This window comes from Meriones unguiculatus, assembly GCF_030254825.1.
Source record: "Meriones unguiculatus strain TT.TT164.6M chromosome Y unlocalized genomic scaffold, Bangor_MerUng_6.1 ChrY_unordered_Scaffold_25, whole genome shotgun sequence".
Classification (NCBI taxonomy): domain Eukaryota; kingdom Metazoa; phylum Chordata; class Mammalia; order Rodentia; family Muridae; genus Meriones; species Meriones unguiculatus.
Genome location: NW_026843710.1, coordinates 12,472,065 through 12,490,499, shown reverse-complemented (window position 1 = coordinate 12,490,499; position 18,435 = coordinate 12,472,065).

Below are 18,435 nucleotides of genomic sequence, written 5' to 3'. Positions count from 1 at the left end.
CATCTGGCTTTCAAAAATGCTAACCCTGTCTGCCAAGCTGCCATAAGGCCATACTGAAAAGGCAAGGACATTTCTGATTACATCAGGTACTGTGCAGACATCAGCTCCACTCATTCTATTGGCTTTGCAATTGGAGCTGCCGTCAAAGGCCTAACTCAGGACTCCCTCCCCAAAGCTTGCTTTATTTGCCAACAACCAGGACATTTTACAAAGTAATGCAAGGCTGCTAGGGCTGAGCACCAGCTGCCTTCATCTCTGTGTCCCAGGTGCAAATGAGGGAAACACTGGGCCTCAGAATGTCACTCTAAAATGGATATTCAAGGCAATTCCCTACAAAAGCAGGGAAACTTATTAAGGGGCCAGGCCCTGACCCAAACATGAGATAAACCTCTGGGACTTATAGGGTTTGTCCCATAAACATTAACCCCTTACACTCAGGCATCTCAAGTATTTCCTCTGTTCCCAAACAATCAATCCTTTTCTCCCTCTCCCGAGAAACCACAGGAAGCACAGGGTTGGACTGGTGTTCTTCCACCAGCACAATACTAACACCTGATATGGGAATTCAGGTCATGCATACAGGAGTTTTCAGCCCCCTGCCTTCTGGCAACTTTGGACTACTTCTTAGTCATGGTAGTTCAGCTCTCCAAGGACTAAATATCTCCCCTGGAGTTATTGACAATGATTATACAGGAGAGATAAATGTTCAAGCTTCTTCTACTTCTGGTCCTTTAACTATTAACAATGGACAAAGAATTGCTCAGCTATTACTGCTTCTGCTCACCCATCTTAACCAGAAATGCTTTTGAAAATCCAGAGGCAGCAATAATTTTGGCTCCTTGGATGCTTACTAAATTCAGACAATTACTTGCGATGATAGACCCCTCCTCAATTTAAAATTGGACAAAAAAAAAGAACTTTGAAGGGCTTGTAGATACTGGAGTGGATGCCACCATAATTTCATACACAAACACACACACACACACACACACACACACACACAAATGCCTCCCTCCTGGCCCCTTACAGCTTCTTTAATCCACCTCAGGGTCATAGGACACTGGAGACAGTGTTCACTCTCCAGCAAAGTTCTAAAGTTCTCACATGTACAGATGAGGAAGGTAGTACAGGCTCCTATAACCCAATGTTGTGCCTGGCCTACTCTTAATCTCTGGGGTTGGGGTATTCTTTACCAGTTAAAACTCATTATGTGTAGTCCAAATGAAATTGTTACCCACCAAATGCTAAAACAGTGCTTCCTTCCCAGACAAGGCTTAGAAAAACATTCACAGAGAATAAAAGAACCTATCCAAGTAACTGAAAATCTTACCTCCTACGAATAGGCATCGCAAATTTACCCTAATGGCTGTAGGCCTCCCTGTACCCCATGCAGACAAAATTACTTAGAAATATGATGAAGTTGTTTGGGTTGGCCAATGGCATTTAAACTCAGAAAAGTTAGCAGCTTCTATGGCATTAATACAGGAACAGATTTCCACTGTTCCTACTTTTCCTTGGAAAACGCAAGCAAGACTTAAGAGACGTTAATAAAACTATGCTTACCATGGGTGCTTTACAACCAGGACTACCTACCCCTGTAGCCATCCCTGCTGGCTTTTATAAGATAGTTATAGATCTTAAAGACTGTTTTGTTTTGTTTTGTTTTTTAATGAACCCCCTACATCCTGAAGTTGAAATGTGCTTAGATTTTACTCTTCCAGTAACAAACTTCAAAGGGCCTATGCCTTGTTTCCAATGGAAAATTTTGACCCAAGGCATGGCTAATAGCCTGACTCTGTGCCAAAGGTCTGTATCTCATTTTATTGTACCTTTTAGAACACTCTGACCTTCTATTTATATAATATATAATATGGTTGATATCCTTTAGATGGACATGATGGCTCACTGGTGCTTCATTGCTGTCAGAAACTTTGACAAAAAATTAATAGATTATGGTTTACAAATTGCACCAGATGAAATTCAATTAAAAGACCCATATTTTTATTTAGGATTTGAGCTCCATCATCAAAAAATTACTACACAAAATATCCAGGTAAAAACTAGCCATTTAAAGTCTTTAAATGATTTTCGAAAGCTCCTAGGAGATGTCAATTGGATAAGACCTTATTTTAAACTCACCACAAGGGAACTTAAACCTCTCTTCAATATTCTCAAGGGAGACTCTGACCCCTCCTCCCATTGCTCATTAACCCATGCAGCAACACAGGCCCTTCAGGTTGTGGAGACAGCTATCCAAAATCAGAGCATTACATTTATTTTCTGTAATGGACCCCTACTCTTTGTTGTGTGTACCTCATCCAATACACCACTGGAGTGTTTTGGCAATATAATCCCCTGTTGTGCACCCATCTCTCTGCCTCTCCCACTAATGTTCTTGCCCTTTATACTACTTTGGTTGCAGAGCTCATTCTTTTGGAGCACAGACAAAGCTGTCACATTTTGACAAAGATTCTGATAAAATAATACTGCCCTATTCTAAAGATCAGTTAGAATGGCTGATACAAACTACTGATATTTGGAGCATTGTCTGTTCTTCTTTTTCTGAGATAATTGATAACCATATGCTGCTAATAAGTTACTTCAGTTTATTAAAACCCACCCTTTCATCTTCCCCAAAATTACTTCCTCTCAACAGTTATTAGAAGCATATTTAGTGTTTACAGATGGCTCTTCTAATGGGGTTGCCACCTGTACTTTAATTAATGCAAAAACCACTTCTATCCAATCTCCTTTTAAATTGGCACAGCTTGTAGAACTCTTTGCAGTAGTTAAGGTTTTTCAGATTCTAGGAAATTTCCCTTTTAATCTATGTACTCACAGTGCCTATATTGCTTACTCTGTTCCATGTCTTGAAATGGTTCCCTATTATAGATCTTCTACAAATGTTGTTCCTCTTTTGGTCAAGGTCCATGAGTAAATTGACTCTAGGAGTCAACCAATTTATCTTGGTAACCTCTGCGTGCACTCAGACCTTCCAATTCCTCTCGATGAGGAAAATTTGCGTGCTGATGTTGCCACATGCTTGGCATTCCCTTTTCAGTAAACCCTGTTGAGCAGGCCAGAAAAAAAACAAAACAAAACAACCCCCCCAAAAAAAATTACATGCCCTGCTTCATTTAAATGCCCAAACACTTCGACTGCAGTTTAAAATCACCAGGGAGCAGGCACACCAAATTGTCAAACAATGTCCTGCCCTTGTCACTCGCTTGTCCACTCCCCATTTGGGAGTTAATCCCAGAGGCCTCGTTCCAAATGACATCTGGCAGATGAATGTTATTCACTTACCTGAATTTGGCAATCTTAAATATCTTCATGCAACTATAGATACTTTTAGTTGATTCAATTTTGCCAGTTTACATACAGGAGAAGCCTCAAAAATGTTATAGCTCATGATTTAAATTGCCTCTTGGTTATGGGCAAACCTAAGGTTTTAAAAATGGATAATGGTCTTGGTTACACTGGAAAAAAACCTTCAGGAATTTCCCATCAATTGCAAATTAAACACATCACTGGTCTTCCATATAATAATCAAGGACAAGGCATGGTTGAGAATGCCCATCAAACTATTAAAAGCATCCTTCATAAGTTAAAGAAGGGGGAGTTATATCCCATGAAAGGATCTCCAAGAAATATTCTTCATCATGCACTGTTTGTTCTTAATTTCTTAACCTTGGACGCCTATGGCAAGTCTGCTGCTGATTGCCTTTGGCACCCTGAAACAAATAAAAATTATGCCACAGTCATGTGGAAAGACACCCTCACTTATAAGTGGAATGGCTCAGACCCAGTCATTATCTAGGGTTGAGGAACAGTTCACTTGTTTGATACCAAGTGGGGGGGAAGCAGGCAGATGGCTTCCAGAAAGGCTGGTACAACAAATAGATGGCTCCTTTTCAGAAAAAAATAGAACCACCCGAGACAAACCATGTACTCCTGACATATGGGGTGGTGAGAACCCCTGAGATTCTTCTCTTTTCTTTACAAATAATACTACTTTGGATAATATTCCTTGAAGTGATGATGCAATGCCAGAAGATGATTACAGACCAGAAGCACAATGTCCACCAACCCTATAAATATACATGATAAGTTTCCAGAGAATATGGTGAATATATTATATACAATCACAAGTCACTTCTGATACTGAGTGGTACATATACATGTCCTTTTGTGCTCCACACCCCTGAGTCACTCTTCGCCTGTGAACAATGGGAACTGACAATTGGACTTTATGCTTGCCCAGGTTATAAAAGAGTTAAGGGATGTAGAGGTGCTGGAGATTTTTACTGCACCTCCTGGGAATGTGAAACCTCAGTAGTAATTGCCACAGGAAGCTGGGGACACCTTAATAGTGATGATTACATTGTGATAACTGTTACATCTAAGATTGATATTAACTCCTGGAAATCACATTATTATTTGACAAATACCTGTTATGGGCCAAGACATCCTCAAGCTGGCAACAGCTCTAGCTCCCCATCTTAAAGCTATCTTTCACCTCTAAAGGAAAACAAAAATCAGTTCCGTGGCATAGGGCCTCCCTTGGGGCCTATGCCTATACTACAGATGGGCAAAGAATGGTGCAAGAGTTATCATTTACCTCATGCTAAGGAAAGAATCAGCTATTCCACCCATAACTATTGTACCCAATCCTGTCCTTGCCCCATCCACACAGACAAAGATTTTCCTGCACAGACAAATGTTCCTGCCTCCCCAACTCTTCCTTTGCTGATAAGCCTATCACCTCTTTAATTGAAGATGGTATTGGTCACACCATATTATTTTGGACCTTGTTAATAATACCTTCTTAGCCATGAATCATACATGCCCTGAGCTTATTGAGTCCTGTTGGCTTTGTTATGATTCTGCCCTCCTTTATATGAAGGTACTGCTGTCACTGAGGAAATATTCTACTCTGACCATTCTAAATGCAGATGGTCACATCAAGCTGAAGCTAGATTGACTCTGACTTCTGTTTCTCACCTTGGGTTATGCATAGTCAATAGTATTCCTCAGAAATACAGACATCTTTGTAATGTAACCATTAGACCATCGAACAACCTTCCCAATTATAACCTCAGAGTCAATAATAGCTGGTGGATTTGAAGTGATGCTCTTATCCCCTATATATACTCCTCTCACCTCAGAAGCAATTTTACTACATTCTGTGTCCTTGTCCAATTAATTCCCTTCTTGGCTTATTATTCTGGGAAAGATTTTGCATAGTTTTGGGACCCCATTAATGACTATGCATTGCTTAGAACAAAAAGAGAGGCCATAACAGCTGTTAAACCAACTGTTCTCCTTGGCCTCTGAGCTGTGAGTGCTGGGACAGACATAACCTCTCTTGTTCTCTCTAATAAGCATTACTCTGACATTCACTGGACAATACAAGGATGTTGAGAGATTGGCATCACCAACTTGGAGATGGTCTCAAGTCCACTCATTTCACTGTCTGAAGTTGTCCTACAAAATTGAAGAAGGCTAGACTTGCTTTTCTGTAGACTCTGTACTGCCCTTAAGGAAGAGTGCTGCTTTTACACAGATTATACTGGGATTGTTAGGGACAGCATGGCTAAGGTGAGGGAAGGCCTAGAAGAGAGAAAGAGATAGAACAAGAAGAGAGTTGTTTCATAATTGGTTTTCAACCTCTCCCTGGCTCACCACTCTCCTTCATTCAATTGTGGGACCCATAGTGGGTTTCCTTCTCCTCATATCTTTTGCCCCATGGGCCATTAAAAGACTTACTCACTTTGAAAAACAGCAAATTGACTCCCCGTCTTCTAAACCCATGCAAGTTCATTATCACAGACTTGATTTGGCTGACAGAGGCTTAGCTGAACCCAAGGAAGACTGCTAAACGTCCATGACATGGGTCTTGACTGCTTGCATTTGACTTTCATGAGAACAGAGTGAAACTCAGATGAATGCTTGCCTGATGTAGCATGAGCACCACTGGGATACAGGATGATGTACCACAGGGAAAGGGTCAATTGCCTGTTTCTGCATTCCCTGAGAAGAAAATCTGATTGCATAGATTTTGGTGTCTGATTACCCTAACCACAACCTGCTGGGGATGCCCTAAGGTATTGATGGGGTCTTCCCAAAAGGTACCCAAAAAGGCTGTAATGCCTTGGGAGGATAAGGTCACTACTTCCCCCCTTTGGTTAATGCCCACCACTTTCAAAAGACCTCATGTTCAAAACCTACTTGCTAGCCTCTTAAATTGTTTAAGAAGAGAGGAGATCCTGGGAGCCAAAGCTGTTTACTGAGGCCAAAGCCAAATAGTGAGTGAAAGCTACTTAGTGAAGACAAAGCTGTTTACGGAATCTAAAGCCTAATAGTGAGCAAAGGTCATTTGGTAGAAACATAAAGCCAATTAGAAAAGAGTTATGTAGGAGCCTAGGTCATGGGTGATAGATTTGTGAGGACATCTGTTTGTTAGTCTTAGAACATCCATGAGATATCTTAAGAAAACATCCTTATGGATCTTACAGGTGCAATATTCAAGCCATGATAGCACTCTTGCTCTCTCCTGCAGAAGTAATGTACCATTCACCCTTTCCTGTCTTCTCCCTATATAGGTTGGGTAAAAATTTCTAATAAATGAAGTTTTGATCAGACAAACAGAATAGGCCTCCTTCTTCAGGACTCTGTCCCATACCATTCTTTTCAACCCCCACCCCACCCCTCAGGAACCATTGAACTCCCTGTGGACAGGACACAAGTGGTCGTTAATAAAATCAGATGACTTTCACATCATCACAGATTACATTATTATTTGTAAAATTCACAGATATATCCTCAGTCATTGAATTCCTTACTGTGAAAATGCCCCTTGACCAAGGCAAGTCTTTGAACAAAAAGCATTTAATTAGGGCCTTGATTATATTTTTACAAAGACCATCCACAGCCCTGTAAGCAAGCAGTTATCATGTTGTTGTCCTTCAGCAGAACTGATAGGTTTTCATACTGAATCACATGCCCCACAAAGAGAGAGGGGAACAGAGAATGATAGAGCAAGTAAGAGCTAGAGAGATAGATTCAGAATAGAGAGACCAAGACTGACAGAAGCAAAGATATAAAGTGACAGAGACAGAGAGACAGAGACTCAATTATGTCTGGTTACTATCATTGGCATATCAACTTCAAAGCACACCTTCTTATTATATAACTCCAATAGGAATTATATTATCTAACAAGGCCATACCTCCTACCCTATACCAGACATTTCATCACTGGAGACTCAACATGTAAATAGATGAGCTTCAAGTGTACATTTCAATTTAAATCACTAGGGACATTGCAATTCAAATCACCAGGAAGTAGAAGAAAATGGAGAGGCTTCTAGGCAATAAGAACAGATTTATCCTCATATTTTGTCATCAATACAAATGAATAAAGTCCCAGCAACTTCCAAGGACTAAAGAACAGGATGGACAATCTCCTTTTGGAAAAATGTGAAATATTTCCATAACAGATTATTCTTCAGCTAAGAAAATGATATTTTCAGGTAAATGAATGGAACCAGAAAAAATTCATCCTGGGTGAAGTAACTAAAATGTAGAAAGATATATATGGTATGTGATCACTTATTAGGAAGTCTCCTAATAGTGGGGGATAATGTTTTAATAGGCCATCTATTTTGACCCATATAGTCTTCTACAAGGGGGACTGGGTGGCTGTTAATTGAATTGTTGTGCCAGTCCCTTTGTAATTAAAATATATTGTTTTCTGCCCTCAGCTGATAGATTAGCGCCATATTCTTGGATTCAAAAGGATGCTTCCTTCTGCATCACAAGGGATTGCATACAGATAACCATAGTCTGATATTATACAGATAGAAACCTTAAAACACCAAGCTTTAAATAGGATTTCACTATAAAATTCTCCCTCCCCTGAGAGTTCTGTGAAGTCAGCAGGACAGGAGGCAAGAAGAGTGGCATAAATAGAGGGAATTCAGAACACAAGAAGAACAAAGCCCCAAAAATCAGGCTGAGAGGAATATGATACAGCCAGCCTTGATGAGACTGGATAAGCTAGGCTGAAACAGAAGGAGGAGGAGGACCACACCTATTAGTGAAATAGGGAAAAGCCATAGGGTAGAAAAAAGAGAGTGGGTGGGACTGAAAGGAGAAAAGGGAGGGGGCAGAAGAGGAGATTCCAAGTGAAAAAATTGCAATAAATAAATACAGAAGAAAAACTGTGATCAAGGTGGTGAAGTATAGAGGTCTTCAAGACAGAGGCTTCTTCTTGGGGGTGGTGCCAGTGTGTGTCAAGGATGAACTCAATTTTCTTTAAGGGACTTGGCACTGAGAATCTGATCCTGTTCTAACAAGTATATGAACATCTCATACTTCAATTGATTACATTAAAACAAAGAATTTAGTTTGACACATGGGTGCAATGGAAGAGCAGTGTAATGTATATTATATGAAATTTCCATGTATTCAATAAAAATAATATATTGATAACTTTTACAATGACTTTTCACATGGAGAAAAGATTCCGCTAAGGAGGGAAGAGTTTGACTTTGTAAGGTATGCTTTCCAGGAACTCATTATGGAGCAGAGAATCCTAGCCATGAACTAGCATTTAAATAGCTATTTAAGATCCCATGAGCTCAGGTGGCATCTCTGAACAAGCAGCCCTGGCACTAACACCATGCAGAGGGTTTCTCTGGAGCACCACTGTAGGAAACACAGCTGCTAGGCATAGAGCATGTACCCATTTCACCGTCCTGAAGGCCCAGTTTTAACTGTAAACCCAGGATAAGGATGGTTCCTCACTGACCAGTGAGTAGGACACAGCTGCCAATCCAGCCAGGTGAGCCAAGACAACCCAGGTGAAAGAGGCTTGGCATTACAATTGTGGAATAGCACCAGCTGTAAAATAGTTAATTTCCCCTCAGTTCACCTTTTACATTCACATTGATGTTTTAGTGTTTCAGCCAAACAAGTCCCAGGAATTGTCTGGTTTTAGTTTTTTTTTTTTTTCCACTGTTCTTATTATATCATAAGAATGTGAAGGTACATTTAGTGTGTATGCAAGCAACTGATCAGTTCAAAGACACAACTTAGGAAATTTCAGATCCAAGACCATAGGAGGTAACCCCCTTGTCATTCAGTACATAAACCTTAATCCCACATCAGGTTGAAACTTCCCTACTTAGGAAGATGTCCAATTCAATAAAACTTTAAAGTTTCATTTCCTAATTGACATTGTCACAGAGGTAAACAAGAGCAAACTTGTGAGATCTGGATAAAGGGATGAGATAAAAGCTTGTTGGGTTTTGCAAGAAAAAATTTACTTGTGCACAGGATCAGAGATAGTGGAAAATGAGGAAAATTTGTTTGCTAATCTCTATGAAAACCTCAAGATTATCACAGGTGCTGATTGGCTGAGAAGCAGAATGATCTCATGAAACAGATGAAAGCCAGTAAGAATTTCAGGAGCCTGTTATTAAAATGTCTAAGTGGAAAGTGGGCCTGAGAGAAAGGTTGAGCAGCCCTACATGCCTCAATCTGAGAAGCTGAAAGCACACAACTTAGAAATGAGAGTTCCTTTGTCCAAGATTCTTAGTTGAGGAAAAGTTTCACATATTTCTTTCAAGTGGTCAATAGTAAAGTCAAGTTTCCTTGACATGTGAGTTTCACATTATCACAGATTCCATTATTCCTTGTTAAATGCACAAATATGTCCTCAGTCATTGAATTACTTACTGTGAAAATGCTGCATTGCCAAAGAAATTATTTGAACAAATAGTGTTTAATTGGGTCCTTTTTTATATTTTTACAAAAACCATCTTGGATGTCACATCAGAAAGCCGTCATCTTGTTGTAGCCTTGAAGAGAACTGAGAGCTTTTCATACAGAGCAATAAGCAGCAGGCAGAGAGAAGGAGACTGAGAGAGACATAGAGAGAGAAAGAGCTAGAGAGACATTCAAAAACAGAGAGAACAAGACTAAAAGAAACAAAGATAAATATTGACAGACCAAGAGACAGGTCTGGTCACTTTCATTGACATATCAACCTCAAAGCACATCCTCCCACAATATAATTGTCTGGTCACTTTCATTCACATATCAACCTCAAAGCACACCCTCACATAATATAACTCCAATACGAACTATATTATCTAACAAGTCCATATCTTTTAAACCTTCCCAGATTTTCCTCAGTGGGGATTCAACATGTAAATAGATAAGCTTCAAGGGGACATTGCAATACAAATCACCAGGAAGTGGAAGTAGATGGAGGGACTTCTAGGCTAAAAGAACATAGTTTGTCATTCTTTACAATGACAAAAATCGCAGTAACTTCCAAGTTATAAAGAACAGGACTGACAAATATGGAATATTTTAGTAACAAGGTATTATTCACCTAAGGAAATGACATCATGCTATTTTCAAGCAAATGGATGAAATCAGAAAAAATCATTGGGGTTGAAGTAACTAACATGCAGAAAGACAAATATGGTATGTATGCACTTATTAAGAGATCTCCAATAGTGGAGGATAAAGTTCCAATAGTCTATATATTGTGAACAAAACAATCTTAAACTAGGAAGATTGGTTGACCATTAATTGAGTTGTGGGGGCAGAGCACTGTATGGAAATTTTCAAGCAAACCCGGCTATTGCTATTAAGATATGTTGCTCTCTGCCCACAACTGATAGATCAGTTTCATGTTCTTGCATTCACAGATATGCTTACTGCTGCTTCAATTTGGATTGCATACAGAGACCCACAGTCAAATATGCACAGAGTGCTCAAAACACTGAGCTCAAAATGGGATTTCGCTATGAAATTCTCCCTCCCCTCAGAATTCTGGGAAGCCTGCAGGAAAGGAGGCAGGAAGACTGTCATAAGTAGAGTGAATTAAGGGGACAAGGAAAAAAATGCTCTGAAAATCTGGCCATAGGACAAATTTTTGAAGCTAGCCTTGATTAGACCTGATAAGCTAGGGTCAGATAGAAGGGGAAGGAGACCACACATATCTCAGTAATTGGAGAATGGCAAAAGGGTAGAAGAAGGATGGTGGATAGGACTAGAAGGAGAAGATGTAGGGTACTGTAGATGGGATACAAAGTGAACTCATCATAATAAATAAATACATATGAAAACTGTGAACAAATTCATGAAGTATAGAGCTTTTCAGGACTGATGGCTTCTTCTTTAGTGTTGTTGTCAGGGAGCAGCAAGGATGAACTCAGTTTTCTTTAAGGGACTTGGCCAGAGACTCAGATCATGTTCCAATGAGTAGATGAACAACACATACTTCAATTGGAACATTTTAAAGAAACACAATTTTTTTACAGTGAGACGTGTGTAGGAATTTCAGCCTTGGAGCAATGAAAAAGGAGTATATTGTATATTATAAGAAATTCCCACATAATCTTTAAAAATAATATGTTAACAACTTATGCAAAGACTGTGTAAATGGAGAAAATATTCTGCTGAACAAGCAGTCCAGGCACTGACATTAAGTTTAGTGGGTTTGTCTGGAGCACCAATAAAGGAAACACAATGCTCTTGTGTCATAGACATATAGCAGGTACCCTCTCCTGAAGGTCCAGGTATAAATATAAACCCCAGGACCAGGAGGGTTCCTCACTGACCACTTTGTATGACATAGTTTGCTTGAGAGAAAGTCTCAGTAGCCCTACATGCCTCCATCTAGGCAGTTGACAGCACACAACTTAGAGATAACAGTTCCTGTTCAAGACTTTATTTCAGGAATAGTGTCACAAATTTTATTCAAGAATTCATTAATAAAATCACCTGGTGTCATAGCAGAATGGAATTTTAATATCACAATAATATTATCATATTATGGCGATGACATCACAATGCTATTATGACATCATATGGTAAAATATCACAATGGAATTATAACATCACAATAATAATAATATAACATAATGCAATTTTGACATTACAATGCTATCATGACATTACATTATTGTTATCATATCACATTTGAATTTTGAAATCACAGTTATTACGACATCATTGTGGTATGACATCATAATAGAATTTTGACTTCACAGTGACAATATGACCTCAAAATACTATTATATCATCACATTGATTTCATGTTATCACAATGATATCATGATATCACAATAGTATTATGACATCACAATAGTATGACATCACAATGCTTTGATGACCTCCCAATGATATTATGACATCACCATTGTATGATGACATAACAATGTTGTCATGATATTCCAATGGTATTATGACTCCCAATGCTATTATAACATCACAATGCTATTGTATCTTCACAATTATACGGCATCACAATGTTTTCATGACATCACAATGGTATAATTTCCACAGCCCAGCCCAGCCGGTGTCCCACAACTGGGGGGGAATTAGAGGCTCAGATATCAGGAAGGCACAGGTTAGGCGATTTTGACAGACATACATGCACACCAGAAAGTGTTTGAATCTGCTGCGATTTACTGAAGTAAAGCTAACACTTCTATAGTGATTACTTAAGAAGCACCTTGAAGTTGACATACTTCCCAGAACATTCAGACTTTTACCAACAATACAAAGTTTACATTTTAACTAAAAGGACAACCTGATATAAAGCAGTGTCTACAAAAAATCTTGGCCTTAAAGCTTTTAATCAAATACAAAACTTTAAACTTGTGGTTATTTATGCAGTTCCATTGCTGCTAATTAGTGAGGAAAAGGCCAGGGGCTGTCATTGTCCTCCAAGCCAAGTCGGCTAATGATTTATAACCCTCTCTAGAGATAAGCAACAAGGGGAATTCCTACAGTTTGTCTTGCTAAGGATTTACAATCTTCCTTTACAGATAGTATGATTGAGCTAAAACTTATAGTATAATATAAATCCTTCTGACCTCCTATGATTTTCTATCTTCTTTCTGCCTCATAAACATCTGTGTTTGATAATGGTTCTGTAGTAGTTTTACTGAAATGGGAATTTCAAGAGCATTCATCCTGACAGATCTTGATTAAATATTTTCTTTAGAAAGACCTAAAACTCTTGCCATTTTATTATCTACAATGTTTGATATTTCCACAATCAATTCCTGATACTGAATCTGATTTATTACCTCTCCTAAAATTTTATTTTCTTTCCACTCTGTTTTGCTAAAGCTTTTAGTAATCTATCAGAAATGTGTTTCCTTGAATAGTTAATTGTGCTGTTCCAAGAATCATAGAGAAACAGCAAAAAAGCTCATCAATCCAACCCTGCAATTGAGGAAGTGTGGGACTTTCAGAATACATCTTTTTTGGCTTAGGTGGCAATGGTGGAGTACTTTTGCCAGTGACCTCCAGGGAGCCTATTCCCCAGGGAAACATATCTCCTGTCTAGTAGCACAATCTGTTTATATGCTACACTAACAATGCTTGGATGGGTGTAAAATATATTGGCTTCAAAATGGTATATTGTAAGTTATGATTAATATTTACTATTGGTTTATCTTTTATTAATGCTTGTTGTTAATCCTTAAAAGCTGTATAACCAATTCACCACACAGAGACTTTTTTTTATTTAGTTAACTTACAACTCAATGCTGGTCAATAATTACTCCCTCCTAAACCTTCAAGCCCTCATAGTTTCCTAACATTTAGATTTTACCCATTATCTAAAAAGGCCATGCCTCTTAAGCCTACCGAGACATTTCTTCACTGGGGACTCCACATGTAAATAGATTGGCTTCCAGGGGACATTGCATTTCAAATGACCAGGAAGTAGAAGAAGATGGAGGAACTTCTAGGCTAAAAGAACATTGTTATCCTGATACTTTGTCATTCAATGCAATGATTAAAGTCCCATCAAATTCCAAAGACTAAAGAACAGGACTGACAATCTCTCTCAGGGAAAACATGGATTATTTCCTTAACAGTATTATTCAGCTAAGAAAACATATTATTGGCAAATAGATGGAACCAGGAAAAATCATCCTGAGTGTAGTAACTAAAATGCAGAAAGACAAATATGTTATGTATTCACTTATTAGAAGGTCTCCTAATATTTGGGAATTAAATTCCAATAAGCCATCTATTGTCACCAAATCAGTCTTCTACTAGGGGGATTGGATGGCCATTAATTGTGTTTTTGGGCCAGGGCATCATCATATGGATATTGTCAAGCAACCCAGTCTGTTGTTATTAAGATATGTTGCTCTCTACCCTCAACTGATAAATCAGTGCCATGTTCCTAGATCCAGAGAAATGCATCATCCTGCATCAAGTGGGATTTCATACCCACAGTCTGATATTATGCACAGAGAGACTATAAAACACCCAGCTCTAAATGGGATTTCTCTATGAAATTCTACCTCCCTTCAGAGTGCTGGGAAGCCTGCAGGAGAGGAGGAACAAAAAATATCAAAGGTAGAGGGAATTGATGACACAAGGTGAACAATACCCTGAGAATCAGGCCACAGAGGAAGATGATTCAGCCAGCCTTTAAAAGTTCAGATATAGGGTGAGGATGACCTCCCCTATCAGAGAACAAGAAAAGGGATCAGAGGAGGAGGGTGGGTCAGACTGGAAGAAGATGAGGGAAGGGACACCATTAGGTTACAAAGTGAACTATTCATAATAAATACATAAGAAAAACCGTGAAGAAGGTGATGAAGTATTGAGCTCATCAGGACTGATGGCTTCTTCTTGTGGGTAGTGCCAGTGTGGGGAAAGGATGAATTCAGTTTTCTTTAAGGAAATTGGCACTGAGACTCTGATAATGTTCCAATGAGTATATGAACAACACTTACTTCCATTGATGTATTTTAGAGAAAAAAATATTAGTGTGACATATATGTAGGAATTTGGATCTGAAAGCAATGGAAAAGGAGTGTAATATATGTAATATGAAAATTCCAACATAATCAATAAAAATAATAGTTTTTTTTTCATACAGGTCTTTCACTTTTTGGTGAGAGTCACTCCAAGGTACTTTATTTTATGACTATTGTGAAGGGTTTCCCTAATTTCTTTCTCGGCCATTTGTCCTTGGTATATAGGAGGGCTTCTGAATATTTTTCAGTTAAATTTTTATCCAGCCACTTTGCTGAAGGTATTTATCAGCTGAAGGTGTTTTCTGGTTGAATTTTTGGGGTCACTCATGTATATTATCATATCATCTGTAAATAGTAAAAATTTGACCACCTCCATTACAATTTTTATTCCTTTGATCTCCTTTAGTTTTGTTAATGCTCTAGCTAGGATTTCAAGTACTATGTTGAAGAGATATGGAGAGAGTGGGCAGCCTTACCTTGTTCCTGATGTCAGTGGGATTCGTTTGAATTTCTCTCCATTGTGTTTGATGTTGGTTATAGGCTTGCTGTATATTGCCTTTACTATGTTTCAGTACATACCTTGTATTCCTGATCTCTCCAAGACTTTAAACATGAATGGGTTGCATTTTGTAAAATGCTTTTTCAGCATCTAAGGAGATGATTGTGTTTTGTTTTGTTTTGTTTTGTTTTCCCTTCAGTTTGTTTATGTGGTGGATTACATTGATGGATTTCCATATATTGAACCACTTTTGCATCCCTGGGATGAAACCTACTTGGTCATGTTGGATGATATTTTTTATATGTTCTTGAATTTTTTTTTTTTTTTTTTTTTTTTTCAATGCAGTTTATTCAGGAACATTGAACAATCCTCGGACCCCATGTTCTTGAATTTTGTTTGCCACTATTTTATTGAGTAATTTTGTATCAATGTTAATAAAAGAGACAGGTCTGATCTCTCTCTCTCTTTTTTTTTTTTGTTTGGTCTTTGTGTGGTTGAATTATCAAGGTGATTGTGGCTTCATAGAATGAGTTTGGTAATGTTCCTTCTGTTTCTATTTGTGGAAAATCTTGAGGATTAGTGGTGTTAACATTTGTTTGAAGGCCTGCTAGAATTCTGTGCTGAAACCATTTGGCCCAGGTTTGGTGTTTTTTTTTTTTGTTGTTGTTTGTTTTTGGTTTTTGTTTGTTTGTTTGTTTGTTTTTTTTTTTTTTTTGGAAGGGCGACTATTAATGACTGCTTCAATTTTCTTGGGGGATATAGGGCTATTCTGTCTTTCAACCTGATCTTGAATTATTGTTGCTAGCTGGAATCTATCAAAAAATTGTTCATTTTTTTTTCATTTTCAAATTTTGCATCATATAGACTTTTGTAGTATGACCTTGATTGTTTGAGTTTCGTCAGTGTCTGTAGTTATGTCTCCCTTTTCAGTTCTGATTTTGCTGATTTGGAGAGATTCTCTCTGCTTTTTGGTTAGTTTGGCTAAGGATTTGTCTATCTTGTTGATTTTCTCAAAGAACCAGCTTTTTGTTTCATTTATTCTTTGAATCATTTCATTTGTTTCTAATTGGTTAATTTCAGCTCTGAGTTTGATTATTTCCAGCCATCTCCTCCTCTTGGGTGTATCTGCCTCTTTTTTCCTAGGGTTTTCAGTTGGTCCATTAAGGTGCTTGTATGTGATGTTACAAATTTCTTCTTGAAGGAAATTAGTGCTATGAATTTTCCTCTGAGCACAGTTTTCAATGTGTCCCATTAATTTGGGTATGTTGTGCCTTCATTTTCATTGAATTCTAGAAAGTCTTTAATTTCTTTCTTTATTTCTTCCTTAACCCAGCTATCATTGAGTAGCAAGTTGTTCAGTTGACATGTTTGTGTAGGCTTATTGTTATTTTCGTTGATGTTGAGTTCCAGTTTAGTCCGTACTGGTCTTGTATCTGTTGAGGCCTGCATTGTAACCAAATATATGGTCTATTTAGGAGAAGGTTCCATTAGATGCTGAAAAGAAGGCATACTCTTTTGAGTTTGGGTGAATAGATCTGTAGATGTCTATTATGTCCATTTGATTTAGGGAATCTGAAAGTTCCTTTATTTCCCCATTTGGTTTCTGTTCCTTGTTGAGAGTGTGGTGTTGAAGTCTCCCACTATTAAGGTAATAGGATCAATGTGTGATTTAAGCTTTAATAATGTTTTATTTATGAATGTATGTGCTCCTGTATTTGAGGCATAGATGTTCAACATTGTGATGTCCTCTTGGTGGATTTTACCTTTGATGAGAATGTTGTGCCCCTCCTTATCTTCTGTGATTAATTTTGGTTGAAAGTCTATTTTATCAGATTGTAAGATAGCTAATCCAGATTGTTTTCTGGATCCATTTGCTTGAAAAACATTTTTCCGATCCTTTACTCTGAGGTAGTGTTTATCTTTGTTGCATAGGTGTGTTTCTTGGATGCAACAGAATGTTGGATCTTGCTTCTACAACCGTTATTTTAGACTGTGTTTTTTATTGGGGAGTTGAATACATTGATGTTTATAGATGCTAGTGACCAACAAATGTTACTTTGTTTTGATGTGGGGTTGGTGGTGTTGCCGTATTTCACTGCGAGTATTTTTTTTGTGTTTTTTTTTTTGTTGTTGTTGTTGTTGTGTAGTTATCCTTGTTTATGTTTCCTTAGATGTAGTTGTTTCCTTTGGGTCAGAATTTCCCTTCTAGTAACTTCTGTAGATCTGGGTTACTGTGTATATATTGTTCAAGGCTCTGAAGAAAGAAATTGAAGAATATATAAGAAGATGGAAAGATCTCCCATGCTCAGGAATCAGTAGGATTAAAATAGTGAAAATGGCTATTCTGCCAAAAGCAATCTACAGATTCAGTGCAATTCCCATCAAAATACTAACACAATTCTTCATAGACCTTGAAAGAAAAATTATCAACTTCATATGGAGAAACAAAAATACCCCGATTTTCCAAAATGATCCTATACAGCAACCGATCATCTGGAGGCATCTCCATCCCCGATCTCAGGGTATACTACAGAGCAATAGTAATAAAAATGTGCTTGTTACTGACATAGAAATGGAATAGGACCAAATAGAAGACCCTGAAATAAACCTGCACAACTGTGGAAACTTGATTTTTTTGAAAAAGAAGCCAAAACCATTCAGTGGAAAAAAGAGAGCAACTTCAACAAATAGTGATGGACAACTGGATGTCTACATGTAGAAAAATGAAAATAGATCCATATTATCAGCCTACACAAAACTAAAGTCCAAGTGGATCAAAGAACTCAACTAAACATAAAAAAAGACACACTAAATCAGTTAGAAAAAAAAAAAACCAACTGGGTAAGATGCTGGAACTCATTGACAAAGGAAACAACTCCCTGGATGGAACAACAACAGCACAGGCTTGAAAAGCAACAATCAGTAAAGGGGACATCATGATACTGAAGAGCTTCTGTAAAGCATAGTTCATAGTCATCAAAACAAAATGACAGCCTACAGCCTGGGAAAGGATCTTCACGCACCCTATATCTGACAGAAGATGATATCCAGAATATATAAAGAACTAATGAAGATAAAGGGCAGCAAAACCAGAATTCTGATTTAAAATAAGGGTACAGAGATA